The sequence below is a fragment of the Bolinopsis microptera genome, chromosome 3, assembly GCF_026151205.1.
Source record: "Bolinopsis microptera isolate Bmic1 chromosome 3, MBARI_Bmic_1.0, whole genome shotgun sequence".
NCBI classification, from domain to species: domain Eukaryota; kingdom Metazoa; phylum Ctenophora; class Tentaculata; order Lobata; family Bolinopsidae; genus Bolinopsis; species Bolinopsis microptera.
The window spans coordinates 8,479,720-8,495,290 of NC_087074.1; the positions used below are offsets into that span (position 1 = coordinate 8,479,720).

Sequence of the window (15,571 nt, forward strand, 5' to 3'; positions counted from 1 at the left end):
CAGTGGTAGCAACACTACCCAAAGAAAAGAAAGCAAAAGAAGAAACTATGCTTGCAGAAAAACACACACTCACAGTTGAGAAAAAGACCACAGACTCTGAAGACGCAGAACCTATCACAATTGATGATGAAAAGGAAATGAAAGGTTCCCTTAAAATAAACCCAGTGAAGAATTTTAGAGTGTCCGGAAATACCGCGACTTTCAAGTTCAGTACCAAGGATCAACTTAACAAAGCTGAGACGGTATTTAAAAGTCAAGATAAATACAAGGTATCGACAAAGTCCGAACCAGGGAAGAAATTGGACCCCAAACTGTCTATTCGAAATATTCCCTCTGACATCACAAACAAGGATACATTGCTAGAGAAACTGTTGGAAAAGAATGAAGTACTGAAGTCCTCTTCTGAAAAAGACGATGCGGTTAAAGTGGTTTTCTTCGATGATAAAGAGAAAACGGCTGTCATCCGTGTCACTGCAGCAGTACGTGAGTCAATCAGACAAAACAGAGACTATGTACACATTGACCTTAGGGAACACCATGTCACAGACCGCATTCATGTCATCCAATGTTATCATTGCCAGGAATTTGGTCACATGGCTAACTCCCTGTACTGTAAAGCCAAAGATAAAGACCCAACATGTTTCTTCTGTGCAGGAAACCACAAGTCAAAAGACTGTAGAAACAAGAATGAAAATAATGTCAACAAGATAAAGTGCTCTAACTGCGCCAAAAGTAGTAAACACTCTGAGAAGAACTCAGCAAAGACCCACAAAGCCTCTGACAACCTATGTCCCTCGTATGTAAGAGAACGGACTGGAATCATGAATAGGACAGCAGGATGTGAGAGTTCAAAAAACTGGTACGTACAGAAGACAAAGGAGACCAAACTACGCCTAGGAAGAGTTTAAGGATTGGAACGTTTAATGTAAGATCCTTAGTGAACAAAACAGTCGGAGTCTTAGAGCATCTTCAAGAAGTTGACTGTGACATCTGCTTTATACAAGAAACTTTCTTTCGTGATGGAAACACAGCTAAGATAATGGAGATCAAAGACCTTGGTTGGAATATACTCTCGGACCCACGAAAACATAGAGGAGGAGGAGGTATAGCCATGCTATTTCGTGATGTCCTCCAGTTAAAATGTAATAGTAAGGTCACGAAGTACAAATCCTTTCAAGTGATGGAATCACTGCTACAATCTCAACAAGATATTGTGAGACTTGTGAACTTGTATCGGCCTCCTTATACCAAGAAGGCTCGGTACACGGAGTGTGCCTTTCTAGAAGAATTTGAAGACTACCTTAAAGACCTCACACTCAAACCTGGTTTTCCTATTATCGCTGGAGATTTCAACTTTCACAATTCACATGGAAAAGCCTGAAGAACACTACCCAAAGAAGCTCTACCAACTCCTGGAGGAGTATGACCTTTATCAACATGTTCCTCTTGAACCAACCCATGACCAAGGTGGAACCCTAGATCTTGTAGTTAAGTTAATAGATCCTTCAAGGAAAAACTGACTTCATTTGAAATCCGTCCCTCAAGAACCAAATCTGACCATTTCCTTGTCCTCTTCGATGCAGACATCAAGACAAAGACCAAAGAAGACGTTAAATTTATGAACTACAGAAACTTTAATTTTATTGATACAGAACAGTTTAAAGAAGATATTGTAATTTCAAAACTGACAAACTTCCCCAAAGATATGTCTCCGAATGATGCTGTCGTCCTTTACAACACCGTACTCACTCCTGAGTGAGTTAATGGATAAACATTGTCCCTACATAAAAAAGAAGATTACCAAGAAGCCAATGCCCTGGTTAGATCTAGAACTTCGTATTCTCAGGCGAAAAAGAGGAACTGCGGAACGTGCCTGGAGAAAAGATAAAGTAGATTGTATGTGAAAGATCTGAGTACTTGAGATCTGATTATGTTAAGCTAAGAGATGAGTTCTCCCGAGTAGAGTTTGTTGAAAGATGTGCTCACCACAAAACCTCTCTTAGGTCCTCTTCAGGGGATACTAAAGCATTGTACAAAAAAGTCAACAGACTTTTAGGAAATGACACCCAAAACCTTCCAAACTACAAGGATCCTGTTAAACTATCAGAAGATTTTAAAGATTTTTTCGCTGAAAAGGTTGCTACCATCAGACGAGCCATTGAGAAGGAAGGAAAAGATTCTGTTAAAGACAAAGACAAAGACAAAGACAAAGACAAAGACAAAGACAAAGACAAAGACAAAGATATAAACAAAGACAAAGATATAAACAAAGACAAAGACAAAGACAAAGACAAAGACAAAGACAACGACAAAGACAAAGACAAAGACAAAGATCCTGTTCTTGATAACGACTTCATCTTTGATAATTTCTCTGAGATAACAGCTGATGAACTCAAAGACCTGGTATCGAAGATGTCCAACAAGTTCTGCTGCTTGGATCCGATCCCAGCATTTCTCTTAAAAAACTGTGTCGCTGAACTGACACCTATTTTACTCCACGTCTTGAACTCATCCTTAAAGACTGGAATCTTTCCCTCAGATATGAAGAAAGCAGTCATTAAGCCGACTTTGAAGAAGGAAAATGCTGATGTTGATTGTTGATATTCTCAGTAACTATCGACCAGTCTCTAACCTCTCTGCCTTCTCCAAGATCCTAGAGAGAACTGTACTTAACCAGCTCAATGTCCATCTCACGACACATAGCCTCTACTCGGACGTCCAATCTGGATACCGCCCTAACCACAGCTGTTAAACATTACTTGTAAGAATGTGTGATGATCTTAACAAAGAAATTGAAGCTGGGAATGTTGTTATTGTTGTACTTCTCGACTTAAGTGCAGCGTTTGATACCATTGACCACACAGTCTTATTGGAGAAGCTTATGAAAGACTATGGAATTACTGGAAGTGCACTGCGATGGATAAAGTCCTACCTTGAGAAGAGACACTTCTGTGTGAAGATTGACGATACTCTTTCTACTTTCTTGGAGCTTTTGTTTGGAGTTCCCCAGGGATCACTCTTGGGGCCTATTCTTTTCATCCTCTATATCAAAGCTCTCCAAAAAATTGCTGCCAAATATGGTCTTGATATACAGCTATATGCAGATGATTCCCAACTGTACATCTCGTTTCAACCAAACCGTGTGGTACAGTTCACTGATGTCCAAGACAGGACAAACAAATGTCTTGCAGAGATCAAAACATGGATGGTGAACAATTACATGAAACTGAATGAAACAAAGACAGAACTACTGGTGTTAGGAAAGAGCCATGTTCTAAAAAAGTGTGAACTCAGTGTCAGACTACAATTCGGAAGCACTGAAATTCTACCTACGGAGTGCAAAGGAGACAGCTGGAAGAGTCTAGGTGTCAAATTTGATGAAACTTTAAACATGGAAAGACAAATAAATAATGTGAAAAGGAAATGTAGCTGGACAATGATGAACTTAAGAACTATTGGTCGTTACCTGGATGAAGGCATTAAACTGATGTTGGTGAAACAACTGGTTATATCTAAATTAGATTACTGTAATTCTCTGTACATGAATCTACCCAAGACCAGATTAAACAAACTTAGATCCACCCTTAATGGGGCAGTTCGTTTCATCTACAACATAGAAGACAGAACCACGGACTTGGTTCCCTTCTATAAGAAGGCCCACATACTCCCTATAGACCAACGAATCTTCTTTAAGGTGTCTTTTAACCCACAAATCAGTTCACGGTACTGCACCTGATTACCTAAAAGCATTAATAGATGTGGCTGTAGTGGATACAGAACTTTCAAACACCATGACCAGGTCGAAAAGATCTGGTGACCATCTCATGTTAAAGGTACCAAAGAATAAAAGGTCAAAAGTTGATGACAGACGTTTCTCAAGCCATGCACCGATTGCATGGAACTCTCTTCCAATGATGTTGAGATGTATTACTGATACCAACTGCTTCAAGCGAATGTTAAAGAACCATTTATATAATCAGTTTTGATGTTTTTTCTTCCCATTTGTCTTCACTTTGCAAGACACATTGGCTTTTATTTTTTACTGCACTCCATTTTATGTCTTGATCTCTACCTTTCTAGGATCTGTCTCTCTTTTTTGTTGATCATGTCACTGTATTATCATTTATAATACCTATACGTATTGTATGGTTAAGTTTCTGCTTCTTTTTAGTTTAGTGCGGTGTTTACAATAAAAGATGTTTTAATTTTTGTCTTAAGCCTTTTTGAGTTATACTTTTGTTCATTTTACACATTTGCTCACATTACTCACAGTCAGCCGCTCTGACATGGTTAACCTCTTCCTTGTGTTGTTGGTTAATCATATGAGCGGGATATAAATACCTCATTTCATTTCATTTCATTTCATTTCAACTGAGTATAAATCAAATTGAATGGCTGATCACATCTTATCTAATCTAAGATCAGTTTCTCAGGAAAATGCTTAGTCTCTCAATATGAACTGGTAAATAGAATTTCAAAGTATCATATTATCACAGTAATTATATAAACCCCCTGGACGCGAACAGGTAACCAGGAGCAGGTAACCCGTCATATTTTGTTGAACTTGTGTGCATCTTATAGAGAATCGTTGTGGCTATCCATGCAGCTAAAAATGAAGAGCTGAACTGTAAGATAGCTCACTCGAGCTACCTCCAAAGATTAAGTTTTTTAAAAGATTGAACATTTAACAGCCCATATATATATGGTTAAGCAGGGAACGGGAAAAATACATAAAAAAGGGAATTTGGTTAAAATTTATTAGGGGCATATTACAGATTACTGGGCCGCGCTCAGCCTGCCATTCCGCCGGATCTCTATTCTCTGACCTCAAGTTGATTGGTAATGCAGCTAACCACAGCACAGCAGTGTTGCTGAAGATATTGTAGAACTGGAAGTCTGGGAGAGTATTTGGATTTTGAAGTTTAATCCTGCTAAATGTAAAGTTATCAGTTATTTAGAATATATATTCGCATTTATCCACACTATATTTACATTACACGTACAACGTGATATCGTTATCAGTGCAGTGTGTACAACACCAACTACACCGATCAATTGCCAATCTGCGAAACATTTAATTATTATTATCACTTCGAGATGGCCAGGCCTACTCTCATGCTGTCTATATGTGATGATTAACTCTGAAAAACTAGGGACAACTGGGGAATGATCCCAGAACCTCGAGATTTCGCGTCTCTTGCTCTACCATCACATATAGACAGCATGAGAGTAGGCCTGGCCATCTCGAAGTGATAATAATAATTAAATGTTTCGCAGATTGGCAATTGATTGGTGTAGTTGGTGTTGTACACACTGCACTGATAACGATATCACGTTGTACGTGTAATGTAAATATAGTGTGGATAAATGCGAATATATATTCTAAATAACTGATAAATGATATTCCACACAAAGCATGAAATTGTGCTGTATATGAGTGGTGATTTCGCTCTGAGAATCAGGGTCAGTAGCTCAATTGGTAGAGCAAGAGACGCGAAATCTCGAGGTTCTGGGATCATTCCCCAGTTGTCCCTAGTTTTTCAGAGTTAATCATCACATATAGACAGCATGAGAGTAGGCCTGGCCATCTCGAAGTGATAATAAATGTAAAGTTGTTCATATTAATCTTAATAGCAACCCTAACTTAAATTATTTAGTAAATGGCGTAGAACTTGAAGTATCTGATCAGGAAAAAGATTTGGGGGTTATTACCCACAGTTCCCTACTTTGGAATGAACAAATAAAAGCATGTATTTCCAAGGCAAATCGTATGATTTGCTGGGTTGTAAGGAATTTGATAATTAGAGAAAAATGTGTAATGATAGCCATTTACTAAATAATTTAAGTTAGGGTTGCTATTAAGATTAATATGAACAACTTTACATTTATTATCACTTCGAGATGGCCAGGCCTACTCTCATGCTGTCTATATGTGATGATTAACTCTGAAAAACTAGGGACAACTGGGGAATGATCCCAGAACCTCGAGATTTCGCGTCTCTTGCTCTACCAATTGAGCTACTGACCCTGATTCTCAGAGCGAAATCACCACTCATATACAGCACAATTTCATGCTTTGTGTGGAATATCATTTATCAGTTATTTAGAATATATATTCGCATTTATCCACACTATATTTACATTACACGTACAACGTGATATCGTTATCAGTGCAGTGTGTACAACACCAACTACACCAATCAATTGCCAATCTGCGAAACATTTAATTATTATTATCACTTCGAGATGGCCAGGCCTACTCTCATGCTGTCTATATGTGATGGTAGAGCAAGAGACGCGAAATCTCGAGGTTCTGGGATCATTCCCCAGTTGTCCCTAGTTTTTCAGAGTTAATCATCACATATAGACAGCATGAGAGTAGGCCTGGCCATCTCGAAGTGATAATAAATGTAAAGTTGTTCATATTAATCTTAATAGCAACCCTAACTTAAATTATTTAGTAAATGGCGTAGAACTTGAAGTATCTGATCAGGAAAAAGATTTGGGGGTTATTACCCACAGTTCCCTACTTTGGAATGAACAAATAAAAGCATGTATTTCCAAGGCAAATCGTATGATTTGCTGGGTTGTAAGGAATTTGATAATTAGAGAAAAATGTGTAATGATAGCCATCTATAAAGCTTTGATAAGACCTCATCTAGAGTATTGTGTCCAATTGTGGAATCCAGTTGCGGTTCATGCAAGTTAGGGGACTGTTTTGGAGCTGGAGAGCGTCCAGAGGCGGTTTACCCATGTGATGATGTGATGTCATACATTTTACTTTACTTTACTTTACTTTAAAGCCACTATTGGCACTCGAGTCCTTGATCTTTCCGATGGTTCACTGGGGCTTTTGAGCTGCCGTCCTTCAGCTTCTGTAAACTGAAATTACTACCAATCCAAGTTGAGGCAATCAGCCGACGCGCGGCTTTTATGGTTATATATGATATGTTTAATCTGTAATAAAGATCAAAATTCAAATTTGTTTCTCTAAAAAAATTTGTTTCTCTTTACTTTACTTTAGGGCATATTTTGGGCAAAAACAGTTAGGGCACACTTGGGGCACAGTCGAGGCAAAAAATGACTTGAAGCACAGTTTAGGAAAACTAAACACACTTGGGGCACAATCAGGCCACAATTTGGGGCAAAAACAGTTGGAGCACAGTTGAGGCAAACAATTATCATAAGCACATGCAGTTTAGGGAAAAATTCTTGAGGCAAGTTGTGGTACCTTCAAACAGCATAGCAAGTATGTATACAACAATCTAGTATACCGCTGGGTTTGTATGAGCCGTTATGCAAACAGAAACTGGGGCATGAACCAAGCAGTTATAGTGAGAGTGACCAAAACAATTCTGTTCTCGACCTTGTTTTATGGTTCTACCATATGGATGAACAATTCAAATATGTCAGACATAAACAAACTATGGTACAGAGTGTCAAAGCTGCAGTTGGAGCTGTTTTCAACGTCCATGGGGCCATTCTTGAAGTCATTCTGGGTGTGCCACCACTCCAAACTTTGGGAAGAATAATCTCGATCAAACACTACCTCAAGGTTCTCCATGACTCAAATGACATTCACTATGACTTTGTGAAAACTCAGCTAAATGAAAAGAACCCAACAGTGCTCTGTCATCTCCGAGAGGTGCAGAAATTCCTACAATGGAAAGCAGAACATTTTAACACAGAAGTTCAGGCCTGTGACCTCGGTGAAATCAGCCACAGAAACCTGGACCACATTCTGCTACTATCCCCAAAGACTTACAAGTACACCAAGGGAATGATACAGCAATTCACAGAGCTACTTTGGCAAGAAAGTCTACAAAACCTACTACTTATGGAAGGATGGTCTGATATTCCAAGAGTCTCCTGCAACCCCCTTCCCATCAAGAAAACAACAATTTCAAGAAAACAACAATTTTATTTAGTATCAGTTAAAGCAGACAAAAACATATTTTATAAATATAACTAGTGCAAACTTTAGACCATATATATTAGGGGACTTGGAGTAGCAAGAGAGTGACCAGAAAGTATATGTATACTTTTACCAAAAATACGTCGAAATGAATCCAGGGTGATACAGGATCTGAGAGTGCAGACCATAAAGTTTACGCACCCACCCTTGCCTCCTGAATTCTTGGTTGGAAAGACAATTATGCAAAATTGGTCGTTTATACTCCAAGTCCCTTTGTTAATAGAAGTAGTATTATTTATGTCTGGATTTAGCTTCATTCAATAATAACAATATCAATATAATCAATATTAATATCAATATCAGACTAAACTATCAAATAAATAAATTATCAAATATCAATTATTAATTCACTCTGATTAAAAAGTTATAAATTAGGATATCTAATATTTAAGAATTACAACTACAAGTTGTTAAAAACGCCCAAAATAGATCTGAGATATTTTCAGTCTGTAGTACAATAATGATAGCAATAGTTTAAATTATGTTATGTGCCGCTGCAATTAGATTAAATTACTGTAACTTAAAATTGTTAGGAGTCCAAGTCTCTTTTAAGTCAGCAGCCTGTGATTGTATTAATAGTGCTTTCGTTCTCAATTTTATCAAGTTAATGGAAGTTTCTAGACAATTGCTTGAAGTTAAAATTTTTTTATGAACAGTGTTCCAAAGCTTGGCTGCATTAAACAAAAAGGTATTTGATTTATTTAGAAGAATAACTGTTAGACTCGTTGCACGGTTTGAAATGTTGATAGCCTCATAAAGGGAGTATGGGCAGTGGTACTTGATAATCTTAGAGAATTCTAAAATACAGTGATATTTGTACAAGTTTTGAGCCGTAAGAATTTTTAACCTATTAAAAATGGGTTTCGTATGCTCCTTTTCAAAATGTTTATGGCCTAGTATTTGCATGCCATATGGTCTAGTTCTTGCACATGTTGATTGTTTATCTAGATATGCGTCGAGATCACCAAAAAGGATTCTTATACAGTGCTTCTGTGTGATAAAAAGACTATCATTTGACCGTTCTTTGAGGACAACTCCCCAAACACTTATACCATAACTTAGATGTGATTCAAATAGAGCATTATATATTTTTAAATATAGTTCAGCAGGTATCGAGTGCCGAATTCTACAGATTGCACCAGTCATGGACCTCAGTTTTTTACGGATGTAGTGCATGTGGGCAGACCAGTTTAGCTTACTATCTATAACAACACCTAAGAATTTGGTATCCTTGACTTTAGTGATAACCTTACCATTGATGAATATTGATCTAGATTCATCTAGCAGGGTAGCAAATGGTCTAGTCCGTGCACAAGTGTCATCATATTCAGAGGCAGGTTTAAAATGGATGTAGCAGCATTTTGACATGTTGATATGAAGTAGATTACATTTCATATAAATCGAGACATGTTTAAGCACTAAGTTGGCTTTTTTGTATGTTGCTTCTCTAGACGGTCCTGATATGAAGATATTAGTGTCATCAGCATAAAGTACAAATTTCACTTCACTGTCTGAAAAACAGTTTACTATATCGTTCATATACAGTAGGAAGAGTAATGGCCCTAGAATTGACCCTTGAGGAACCCCGAATTCCACATCCATTGTTTCTGATGGTACATCGTTATACATCACATACTGCTTTCTGTTAGTCAAGTAGCTTTTTAGTAAAGTTAGTGCTGTGCCCCTAATACCATAGGAATTTAGCTTGCTTAGAAGAATATTGTGATCAAGGGTGTCAAAGGCTTTGCTCAAGTCAATGAATATGCCTAGGACATGATTATTGCTAGCCAGGGACTTTGTAACAGAGTCTATAGATTTGTGTAGAGCATGGGCGGTAGAATGGCCTTTTCTAAATCCAAACTGCGAGTCTGTTAGTACACCTTTAGATGTGAAGAAATTATAGAGCCGTTTGTAAATGACCTTCTCGAAAATTTTTCCAAATAAAGGTAATATTGATACAGGCCGATAATTTTCAATACATTCCTTATTGTCTTTCTTGTAAATAGGAATAACTTTACCAGTTTTAAAAATACTTGGGAATGTTCCACTTTTTATACATATGTTGTAAAGCCTAGCCAAGGTACCAGCGATGAGCTTTGCCGAATTTTTTACAACGATTATAGGAATGTCACTTGCCTTGCCATTTTGAAAATCTCTGATGACCTCGATAATCTCATCTTCATTAGTTTCTTCTAGGTATATGGAGTCAGACACTGAATTAGACATGAATTGAGCAAATGATTCTACTGGTTCCAGAGAAATACTATTGTTCGACAATACATTTCTATTGAGATTGCTTGCAAGAGATGTAAAGTATTCACAAAATTTGTTAGCAATTATTCGTCTGCAAGTAATTCTCTGGCCATCTATGACAAAATCGTCCTTACATCTAGACATATTCTTACCACGGAGTTCATTGATAACTTCCCAGGTCTTTTTTGAGTTCATGCTGTACTTCTCGAATTTTCTAGTATAGCACATAGCTTTTGCCATATTTATTGAGTTTTTGAGAAACTTGTCGAATTCCTTGTAGCAGATGTGCTTGTTTTGATCCCCGTCAGGTAGTTTTAATGTACAAGTCTTCTTCCATTCGAAATACAACCTAGCTTTCTTGTCTATGGAATTAATTAGCCCCTGGGTAATCCAAGGGTTAGTTATGCTGTTGCGTTTAGTGGTTCTAGGAGTAAGAAGTTTGCAAGACAAATCTATCTTTTCTTGAAATAACTGCATGAAAGAGTCAAATGTGTCACAGCTGTGCTGGAACCTATCTATATCGTTTTCTATTTCAAGACAGAGCTTCTCTAGGTTAGCATTACTATAGTCGTAGTGTATGGTAATTTTGTCTGGTGAATCAGGTTTAGGCACAGAGTTAGGAAAACAAATTTTTAGGAAAACAAATTTAAATTTTGGTATTTATTAATAACAATCAAAACATATCATATCATAAAAATAAAGCCACGCGTTGGTTGACTGCCTCAGTAAGGTGAATAATTTAAGCTTGAAGGTGCCCTGCGCATTTACAGAACCTTATGCAGCAATCACATATTCATGAGGACCTGTGAGCGCCAAAATTAATTTAAAGTTTCTAAAAATCATACATCACTACGAGTTACTCATGCTTTTGGATTATTAGAGTGCGGATTGTCAGGTATTTCATTCATTCATACTTAATCGGTTTAAAGCTGTATATTTAGAACTCACTATTGTTTAAACTACGAAAGCAGAACGTAGATAATGGACAATATACCAACGACAATACCAAGGACCCGAGTGCCGCATTGACTTTTCCGGATCCGTTTTTACCGAAGGCTTATCCACCAGTTACTCATGCTGCATGTATAGTCTGATAATATTTTGTCTTACCTCTAGCAAGCATTCTGTAAATTGAAGTGTCGTATTTATTATAGAAGAGCCAGCCAACCTCCGCATTATAATCTTTTGTGTGCCAAGTTCGTTTATAAAATCTAATCATATAATAAGATTGATCCAATAGTCTAAGATGAACGGTATATCATAGCTCATCGTTATTAAAATCCGAATGGATGAATTAATCAAGTAATGTTCCCTTTCAACACAACTAAACAACAAACAAATGCTTGCTCACCAGTGGTGACGCAATCGTAGGGGCATGTAGTTGGTTCAGATAACTCTCACCCCGACGACGGCGTCGAGAAATTATCAAATTATGCATTTGCGCCATACTGGACACATTTTATATTTAATATTTTGTGGTTTGTAGAAATTAGTGTCATCTAAAGTATAGCTTAACTGGCGAGCAAGCATCGTCCCACTCGGCGGGGACGAAAATACCGAGTCCAATCACAGAAAGTTAACCAAAAGATAAAAACAAGAGCTCGGATATCAACAAAAATCACATGCTCCAGACGACGGGGGAAGAGAGGAAAGGAAGTAAGCTGCTGGGCTCAACAAATTTTGATAATTGTAAACAAATTTGTTCTTGTGCCCTATAATAATTTGGTATTGAGGTATGACCCTGTACTGTGCGTGATAGTGAGAATGAAAGTGAATGTGAATCTATAATGCGAACGAAATGAGTTGTGGCCAGACGATTCTTCAATTTCAAAATAATAAAGTCAAAGGACTCTGTTTTAAAATACAAGCTCATTCTTATCAAAGTTTAATTCTGTCCATTCTAATTCTTCGTACCTTGACTGTATCTTGAGTAGCTCACTCTTCAGTGTTACTTTAACTAAGTTCGTTGACTTAGTAAAGCTTATCAAACTGTCAATTTTTCGACAGTCGTTCCACATTTTTGTTGATTGATAAATGAAAGAGGAGGATGGGTTTGGGGTGATGAACTGGTCTGAACGTCTTTGTGATGGTGATCTGTGGAGTAAAGATAGGAGTGAGATTGGAGATTCTAATCTGACAATTTTGAACAGTTCTAATAGACATGTGTATTTGTACAGGTTGTGGACGGTAAGAAGGCCGTTCTTGTTAAACAACGGCTTTGTATGCTCTTTTTCAAAGAATTCCCTTCCTAGGATTTGTTCATCTATACAACGTGTTCTGGCACATGTTCTAAATTTATCTAGATATGCTTCAAGGTCACCAAATAGTATTCTGATACATTTTTTCTGAGTGATGAAGATAGGTTGAAGCATATTATTACTCGACCCACCCCATACCGATATTCCAAATCTTAGGTGTGACTCAAATAACGTGTGGTACAATTCTTTATGGTGTTTTTTCGGGATAACGTGTCGTATTCTACTGAGTCTTCCGATCTCACACCTAAGTTTCGAGTTGAGGGCTCTTATTTGAACATCCCATTTTAGCTTTTCGTCAATAATAACACCTAAAAACTTGGTCTCTTTAACTTGCTTTATTACCGTATTATTCAGAGTTAGTATATATTCTGATTCGTTATCTGCCTCATTATCAGTAGCTGTACGTGACGGATTGAAGTGAATGTAGCAGCATTTCTTTATATTTATATGTAATAGATTGCATTTCATGTACTGGTGTAACAAACGGAGAATTTCGTTTGCTCTTTCATACAGTTTTTTTCTACATTCATCTACTACGAATATGTTTGTGTCATCTGCAAATAGTATGAACTTGCCCAGATCCGTTGTTCTAAATAAGTCGTTAACATATATTATAAATAGCAAGGGTCCGAGACAAGAGCCTTGGGGAACTCCAAAGAGAACAGGCAGCTTGTCAGACTCTTCGCCCAGTACAGAGACATATTGATATCTATTAGAGAGATAACTAGCGATGAGTCTATTGGCGTTTCCACGTATTCCATAGTTGTCTAGTTTATTAAGTAAGGATTCTATGTAATTCACTGAGGAGTTGAGGGCATGGCTTGTGGAGTGATTTTTTCTAAATCCGTACTGGTTCTCGTAAATCATTTTCTGGGACTGAAAGAAGCTATACAGTCTGTTGTAAATAATTTTTTCAAATATCTTACCAAAAACAGCTAAGGTTGATACTGGCCTATAGTTTTCCAGCAATTCCTCATTATCCTTCTTATAGATCGGACTGATTCTCCCAGTCTTTAAATCATCTGGGAATACTCCATTCCTCATGCATTCACTGTATAATAAAGATAGTATAGGACAGATCACTTTAGACGATTCTTTAACTACATGTATTGGGATGTCGGATGACTTCCCATTCTTCAGTTCAGATATAATCATTCTAACCTCGTCAGCTGTACAGTCATTAATGAAAATACTGGACGTGTTTGCTCTAGGCAGGTAGTCATAAAAACTAGGAAGATTGTTAATAGTTAGTTCTCCAATTTCATTATATGCCCCGTTTAAATTAGACGCTAGAGAGACAAAATACTTATTAAATTCATTGGCTATTACTCTACGATTGGTTATCTTCTCATTGTTTATAGTAAACAGTGGTTTTATTTGCCGTTTCTGTTTGCCCCGTATTTGATTAATCAGTTCCCATGTCTTTTTACTATTACCGTTTGTGTCTGCAAATTTTCCCATGAAATACTTAGTTTGAACATCTTTGCGATCTTTTTTAACCATCCTTCTATAATCTTTATAAGTTTTGTATCTAGAACGTTTTTCACAACATTTCAAGCATTGACATGTTCCACCTTTATAATCAGTTTCACCGAGTTTACATTTTATCTTTCTAACTTTAGCCCAATTGTCATAGAGTTGGTGCTGATGCTTGATTTTGGCTATAAGCCCAGGTGTGATCCATGGGTTATTTTGTGTAGTTCTTTTGGAAGACTTAGGGGTTGCCAACTTACACGTTTTATCGATACTACTTTTGAAAACATCATGAAATACCGTGAAGTTGTCAATTACTTTATTCTCTAATTCATGTTCCAAGTCCTTTACAAAAGAGGTAACATTAGACTTACAGTAGTCGTAATATTGTTTATATTTTAGGTTACTCTTAGTGGATCCTATACTCTTTTCGAATATTTGAAAAACTGGTGAGTGGTGGGATATACGATCAGTAAGTGTGCCTGAGGCTATTATACTTAGGGGGAAGCTCAACAAGAGTGAATACAGGGTGATGGTGGGAGATATTATCAGATATCACACCAGAAATAAGGGATTGGTCTACTACATTGGTGTGGATATTGTCAATACAAGTCCTGGAACAGCCAGGCATTTGGTGTGTTGGTACTGATATGGTTGGTGTGAAGCCGTTGTTGAATATTATTTCTTGGAATTTGTCTTCTGATGGAGATGGGTCTTTCAAAATGTTGACATTGAAATCACCAAGAATGTATACTTTTTTGCCATTCAATTTTGAGAGAATACGTTCATATGCTTCGTTGAACAGTTCAAGTGATGCGTTCGGGGGACGGTAGATAACCCCTACAACAGTTGGGTCTTGCAAGCTAGTGATAGATACAAATAGTGATTCTATGTGTTCATTACAGAGAGATAAGCCAGTAATCTTGTTAAAGTTAAGGGAATCGTGCAGGTAAAGACACACTCCTGACCCTTTACTCTTGAACTGGTTTTTCTTTTGACAAAAGTAACGTGATTGGTAACAGGAGGAGTATCCGTTAAGCTGATACAGGGCTCCATTTTCGGGATTGGTGTTTGTTTCTGCAAGGCCGATAACAGAGAATTTGTGGTCGATACAAGACAGCTCAACTGCAAAGTTGTCAAAGTTGGATGCATTTCCATCAATATTAAGAAATAATTTGGACAAATATTTAACTGAATTTTTAGGTAGGATGGTGGCATTCAACTCTTTTATGGAGAATGTTTTGCAATTTTCAAGAACCTTTGAGCTATTGTAGATAGATTCTATATAATTGACTGGTTCATCATCAATGAGGCCATTGTTTGCAAAGTGGGGAGCTTGGTAGAAAGGGTTGTACCGAACAATATCATTGGCATCAGTGCATATTTTGCAGTATGTTCCATCTCGAAATTTGACTATGTTATCATCAGTTTTGCATTTCTAGTGCATTATTTTGTCACACATTTGACAAATTATGAATGGATGTCCAGCACGCACAGGTCTATTGCAGCAGCAGCAAATTTCGCATATTAGTTTGACTATCATGACTGAAGTACAGATCTACGGGGACGTGGGGAAAATCTATTTTGGGCCTTGGCAACAGCACTGAACAAC

At 37.3% G+C, this 15,571-nt stretch overlaps 1 protein-coding gene across 1 annotated transcript in view; it reads left to right on the forward strand.

Annotated features, from left to right (window-relative positions):
- Positions 1-15,571, forward strand: part of LOC134813402 (serine-rich adhesin for platelets-like) — an 87,503-nt gene that overhangs the window by 485 nt on the left and 71,447 nt on the right. The window lies entirely within an intron of this gene.